We start from the raw sequence: 7,496 nt of genomic DNA on the forward strand, positions 1-7,496 counted from the left end.
TTTCATAATACTTTTTATATGATCTTAACTACACGACATTTGGTACGTGCTCCCTTCTTGGTCTCTTATCAGTAACATTACATGTTGATGGAGTCATTGTAACCGAAATTCTTTTTCTGTGTCTGGTTGTCTTTGCAAAAACTGTTCTTTTAACTTCTTGTCATTTTTTCCATCTTCAGATCGAGTACCCATCTTCAACTCTGCAGCTAGTTTGTGGATACATTCTGTTAGTTGACCTCTGCTCATAGGAATTCATTCTTATGAGTTTCCAAGATACACTTAACTGAAGAGCTCCGCATTCTTCACTCTGTCTTTGGTCTAAATATTTTCCAGAATTTCCTAGTACGTGATGTGGGCTTCCTATTTTTTACAACTTCCAAAGTTTTAAGTATTTGATTTCCTTAAATTGAAAGCCTCCGTTTCCTTTACTTCTTTCATGTCAAGTTACAGTTGAAAACGGAAGTACTTGAGGAAAGAAGAAGAAAGGCTAAGCAGTCAAGTCAAAAATGGTTGACAATTCCAACCAAGTACGCACTCAGAACTCAAAGAGTAATCTAACACCGAAGCTGACAGTATATATGCCATAACCTGACACCAGGCATCAGAACACCATAATTTGACAGAGTGTGTGTGGCATATTCTAACTACATATATGTGTGTGTGTGTGTGTGTGTGTGTGTGTGTGTGTGTGTGTCAGCTGCTGGATCTTAAAACTATATTGTAACATCAGAAGCTGACAGTGTATGTGCCATAATCTGACATTGTGTGACAGTGGCGTTATCTCAAATAGTTCTCCTACACCATAAGCTGTCAGTATGACAGTTGGTCAGTGGGTCTCAGCTACTAGATCTCCCACATTTTGAATTCAGGTACAGAAAACATCAAACAAAATTGTAACAAATGTCCCCCATACATCGCCTGAGACACTGCTAAACACATGTACACGTATTCATGACATTACACCTGGATACGCTTCTTAAATTTAGAACAAATCCTGACTCATTTTAAGTTGTGTAATAACTAATGAAGTGTTAACAAGAAACAAACAGTGTCATACCCATCCCTACAAAACGGTAGAAATAGATCCTGTGCTACTCTGATATAAAATAGTAATGTATTTCTAATGTATAAGTATCTATTTAAGCAATTATTCTCTGTGTTGCAAGAATTGTCATACAACATATTCTAACCGAACCATCATCAGAAGCCTCTGAAAAGAAAATACCACTGTTCTATACATCATATAAGTTAGTGGAAACGAGTCGACATACAATTTGTGCTGTCGATTTCCCAAAAACAATGGAAATTTTCAGTGAAACAGAGGGTGCAAGTCTACGAATTTAATGTAAGCAATTGACGCTATAGAAAGATATATAAACGCTTAGTTTTCATAAAACTGTATAGATCGAGCTGGTGGACTTACAAGGCAAGCTAAACAAGCTACAGAAGAAACCATAGCTAACGTAGCATGGGATTATGATGGAAATGGGTGTCAGCTGGGAGCTGTGCGACATGGGGCTCAGTACTATTATTGTTACCTTTTTTGTCACGCAAAGAGGTGTGCAGACATTGACACTATCTGCGACAGCATGACGTAGCTACAGAGCAATCGGAACCCATGTTTGGGCTATATAAAGGCACCACACCAGCAGTTTTGACAGTCAGTTGCTCCTGACGAAGATGATGGTGGAAATTGTCGCAAGCTCAAAGGTTTACCATGAACTGACGTCGCAAAAGTCCTAGAATGTTTAATACACCAATTTAAGAAGTCAGATAATACTATAATAAACAACAGATTTCTATAGACCCGCATAAACTAGAATAGGGCTTGAACAACACAAAATATGCTCTGGAAATTACAACAATCAGTAATACCACACAACTGCATCTGGCCATAAGTGGGTGAGCCGTGTATAGACTCGTGCTACACTTTGTGTTTAGATTGCATTGGTTTTCCTTTTCTTCCCCTGACATGTTTGTTTGATATGTTGTCTGTCATTTAGTGGCTGCTTGGTTGTCTTTTCCATCTGCTATTGATATCTGCGTTCTTGCTTCCGGGAAACTGCTATGGAGGAAATGAGACCTTTGACCGGTTGTAGCCTCCTGTGGTGGCGTGGAAGTAGGGGCGTTGCGCGCAGAGAGCGTGACTCTCCAGCTCGAAGCAGGCGTGGTCGGTTGTACCGAGCCGCACGTGATGTATGTCGGTTGTGTGTAACGAGCGGGTCGAGTTGGCGGAAGAGCTCCCCGCGGGTTGGTTGTATACAGAATCGCCCTGCGGGTAGTTGCCGTTCATTTCGCCTCGGTGGGACGTTAACAAGCTTCTTTAGATCCTCCGTTTCAACACTGGAGTTTAAAAGGAGACACCTGACATGAAGGGCGGGCACTACTCGTCAACGTTGCAGAGAAGACGTGAACACCGTTGACAGAGCGTGTCGCGTGAGCGTGGCGTGTTGGGTACGCTGGCGACGTATGCGCGGTCGGCTGTGTGGATCCTTGCTATCGGAGGTCGTGTACTGCCTGTTCGAGCATAATTGCGAGTTAAGTTCAAAAATGGCTCTGAGCACTATGGGACTCAACTGCTGAGGTCATTAGTCCCCTAGAACTTAGAACTAGTTAAACCTAACTAACCTAAGGACATCACAAACATCCATGCCCGAGGCAGGATTCGAACTTGCGACCGTAGCGGTCTTGGGGTTCCAGACTGCAGCGCCTTTAACCGCACGGCCACTTCGGCCGGCCAGTTAAGTTCGTGGAAGGTTTAATCATTAAGTAATAATTTTGTTTAACCAGCGTCTCTTCTGCCTTGTGGTCTCCGCGCGACCGGGTTTCCTGTCCCTGGCACCGGTGTAATTGAAGACAGTGATCTTTCCTCCTCCTCTAGTTACTGTCCGATGGGAGGTGTAGTTCTGGCAGTTTAATTGTTTCGCTATTCCGTCGTGGGTTATGAGTAAATTCATGCTTCTTGTTGGTTGATCATGTGGTCGCTCATTCAGGACTGTGTGGTGTAATGTTTCCTTGCACGAGGTTAGCTCTAATTCTGACAGCAAGTTAAGCCATCTTATAACAAGTTTTCGCTGGCTAAAAGTCGGTGCAGTGACCAGCCTGAGAAAGGCAATTGTGTTTAGAGGCGTACTTAAATTGGTCAGTATTCTGTCTAACCTGAGCATCCCTGAGTGGGTGATTTGTGGCCGCCTTACACGGGTCCGTCATATCTGTTATGTTCTAATGATATTCCAGGACACTTTTGTTTAAATTTTTTTTAAATTCCTCTCAGTTTGTAAATTCCTTTTATTGCCATTAATGGTGTATTTGCTGAGACCTGTTTAATTTTTTTAATTCCGGTGTTGGTAGCTTCACTACCTCACAGTACTTTATTAACAAAGTTCTGTATTTACTTTAGTAGCCTGTTTACTAATGTTCTTCACATTTTTTTAAGTTGTTGTATTGCTATAAATTACTTTGATTGCCGTTAGCGGCGTGTTTTAAAAGGTTGTTTATTGCCGTACTGTTAGCGTCTGTGTTTTTTTTTAAATTAATTGTTTTAATGCTATAAATTACTTTATTGCCGTTAGCGGCGTGTTTAAAAGGCTGTTTATTGCCGTACTGCTAGTTTCTGTAAGATACGAATAAAACATTTGTGAAAATCTCAACTCGACAGTAAACTACTAGAAATTTGGCGCCGTTTCCCAACTTGTGGTGTGTAACCGCAACCACTGTGTGTGTGTCAGTGGGCTACCCAAATAACAATGTAACATTTTACAATATACAGCCATTCGCCTTCAATAAATGACAATAGTAATGTACTACACTAAACATGAATTGTTTGTGATACAATTCAATTTACATGGCCACCAGTCTAAACGAAACTTTTTGTACTACATGGTCTTCTACACTGGATCGTTATAGACGAAACATGGTGGAAACCTCTTAACCCACAGTTTGCCCCAGCATTTTCACAAGTGGTACCATGAATTAGAACAGCTACCAAATAAGCACGATATATATATATGATATTTTGAAACTGAACTTTACTACTTTGAAGTAATTTATCGCCAGTACCGAGCGAGGTGGCGCAGTGGTTAGACACTGGACTCGCATTCGGGAGGACGACGGTTCAATCCCGCGTCCGGCCATCCTGATTTAGGTTTTCCGTGATTTCCCTAAATCACTCCAGGCAAATGCCGGGATGGTTCCTCTGAAAGGGCACGGCCGACTTCCTTCCCCATCTTTCCCTAATCCGATGAGACCGATGACCACGCTGTCTGGTCTCCTTCCCCAAACAAACAACCAACCAACCAACCTATCGCCAGTAACAAAGAATTATAGAGAGCGGCAAGTATACACACTCTGAAGTCCCATTTATCTGAAAGCAAATCATAATAAAATGTAGAGGAAGGAAATTACAAATGAGTTGAACAATGATAAAAATTATATAAATGATTATCAGCGTAGTGACAACATGGAGCAGCTCCTAACTACCCGTGACCGTCACTGTTGGAGATTTACACCAGAGTACTCCGGGGCAAGATGGCATATTCAGCCTTCTAATTGGTTCTCTGACGTTACATGTGACGCACAGCAGAACAAAGAATTTCTGCCCAAACGTGTGGTGCTACCAGTCACACTCCGTTCCGATGAAGGATGCGGCGAGTTTTGCAAGGTCAGAGAGTTCTGTGTTCTGGACCTATAGCTGCCAACAGGGTGCAACCGACCGCCCTGTCATTTGCTGCCAGTGCCGTAATCGTATTTGGTACGGAGGAGCATGTGGTCAGCACACCGCACTCCCAGTCGTTGTTGGGTTGCTTGACCTTGCAGTCGCTACTCATCGATCGAGTAGTTCCTCGGTTGGCCTCACCAGTACCAGTCCTCGCACCAAGGAAAAACCCCTGGCAGTACTGGGACTCGAATGCGGGTCCCCCGCATGGCAAGCAGCTACGCTGACCACTCAGCTATGGTGGTGGACGAAGTCGGAGCATACCAGAGAACTTAAGACATCGATATGTATATAAGCAGTCGACAGTCGACCGTAGCATCATGGAAACACGTATATACATAGCGAAAACCGTCTGCTGCGAGAGAACTCAGTATAAAAATCATACTTTTTGTGATGCCGAATGGAAGCGAAAGTTGCAACTACATGATGTGTATTGTCTGCCTCTGACGCCAAATGGTGATGTGCACGCTATGGAGTGTTTCAAGAGGCGTAATCAGTAATTGGGGAAGCAGTAGTATGGACGAAATCAAATAACACATCCAGGGGACTGATGACTCAGATGTTAAGTCCCACACTGCTTAGGGCCAAATAACACATTCCTTGTAGCACGTCGCCGGTTTTTATTGGTTATAGAGGTACTCCAGTTGCTACGAATATATTTATCGACAGTGACTTTTGTTTTGAAGTTGAAGTTGAGAAGTTTAGCGCGACTGTAGATAAATGAATTTTTTCACTTGTGATCATGATTTGTTGTGAGTACTACTGTACATTTAGTATTTATAATTACTGAACACGCCTATATAACCTCTGTAAGCGGACTGTACAGGGAGATTTTTTTATCTTGAGACAAAGAAGTATGAAACTTCCTGGCAGATTAAAACTGTGTGCCGGACAGAGACTCGACTCGGGACCTTCACCTTTCGCGGGCAAGTGCTTTACCAACTGAGCTACCCAAACATGACTCACGCCTCGTCCTCACAGCTTTAATGCCGCCAGTACCTCGTCTCCTACATTCCAAACTTAGCAGGAGAGCTTCTGTGAACATTGGAAGGTAGGAGACGAGGTACTGGTGGAAGTAAAGCTGTGAGGACGGGGCGTGAGTCGTGCTTGGGTAGCTCAGTTGGTAGAGCACTTGCCCTAGAAAGGCAAAGGTCCTGAGTTCGAGTCTCGGTCCGGCACACAGTTTTAATCTGCCAAGAAGTTTCGTATCAACGCACACTCCGCTGTAGAGTGAACATTTCGTTCTAGACAAAGAAGTACTCAAAAACTACGCATCGGATTAAAAAATGGATAAACACCTGTTCAATAATTTTAAAAATTCTATCAGGCGATACTAATGTTGAAACCCCAATCCAACCTGCATTGGTGGGGGACGGGGGGCATCTTTGAAATCTTAGATTGGAATATCCCGTTTTGGTTCAAATGGCTCTGAGCACTATGGGACTCAACTGCTGTGGTCATCAGTCCCCTAGAACTTAGAACTACTTAAACCTAACTAACCTAAGGACAGCACACAACACCCAGCCATCACGAGGTAGAGAAAATCCCTGACCCCGCCGGGAATCGAACCCGGGAACCCGGGCGTGGGAAGCGAGAACGCTACCGCACGACCACGAGATGCGACATCCCGTTTTCATTGCAGGTTTGAATTCTACGGGAAAGATATCTAACTCAAGTACGTAACACTTCCTTTCCTTGCGTGACGGATGGCGTTGTAATAGACAAAAATCAACAGAACTCCAAAATTATACTATCTCGAGAAATCTGTATAGGATTAAAAATAAATACAGACGTTTTCAGTAATCGTGAAAGAGGCTGGCCTGAGGTATGTTCTCTCACCTCTCGCCAAGGGGTGCGCGTTTGAGGTGCACCCTCACCAACGTGATGTTTGTCTGAGATGTCCCTCTGATCTCTCACCAACGGGGCGCTAGTTTGTAGGAATTATTTGATAATGAGTGTTCAAAAATGTCACCACCCACTTCGATGCAGTTGTTTATCCGCACATTGAATGATTCTATACAATTGAGAAGTGTTTCCGATGTAGTATTCTGACTTGCATTTGTGATACGCTGAATTTTATCGCTGGTTATTCCCACTTCATTAAAAACTTTGCCCTTCAAGTAACCCCACAAACAAAATCAGGCGAAGTTAAGATCTGACGAATTTTCCGACCAAGGCAATTGACATCTACTCCAATCCACCACCGATGGTACACGTAATTTTATACTTCCCGCGCTGCTACACAATATTATGCGAGACAACCACATTTTGAAACCACATTGTTCCTCGCAAGTCCCAGGGAAGATCAGCAGACAGTACTTGAACATCACTCTCCAGGGCTGTTCGATACTAGTCACCATTTAAGGTGCGATCGGTAAAGAATGCACCAATCAGTGGGTCACTAATTATTGTGGACCAAACATCCACGTTTGAACTTGGCGTAACCACTGTGGGTTTGTTGTATTGATTAATCGTACTGTGGTTAGTGAAGATCGACTAGGCAGAAACAATATTCGAGCACAGTACATGGGACTCTCTGTATTTCCTGAACAGACCATTGACAACATGGTACTCTTCTCTGTAAAGCATTGACATGAAGTTTTTAATGGAGGTAAACATGTAACGGAAGATATTTTCTAAGTTTCAAAAGATGGATAACAGTAGTCTTACTAACAAGGGAAACTACCGATCGAACTCCCTCAAATTTAGCGGTAAGATGGCCCAATGGATAGCCAGTCAGAAACTGAACACAGATTAAGAATGAACACAGGAAGAAGGTATA

General features: G+C 43.1%; 1 non-coding gene across 1 annotated transcript; it reads left to right on the forward strand.

Moving 5' to 3' along the window:
* Positions 1 to 5,818: 5,818 nt before the first annotated feature.
* On the forward strand, positions 5,819 to 5,893 carry Trnas-aga. Its single transcript has one exon. It is a non-coding gene; the product is annotated as a tRNA-Ser (tRNA).
* Positions 5,894 to 7,496: the final 1,603 nt, after the last annotated feature.

The sequence above is a fragment of the Schistocerca americana genome, chromosome 7 (genome assembly GCF_021461395.2).
Source record: "Schistocerca americana isolate TAMUIC-IGC-003095 chromosome 7, iqSchAmer2.1, whole genome shotgun sequence".
NCBI classification, from domain to species: Eukaryota; Metazoa; Arthropoda; class Insecta; order Orthoptera; family Acrididae; genus Schistocerca; species Schistocerca americana.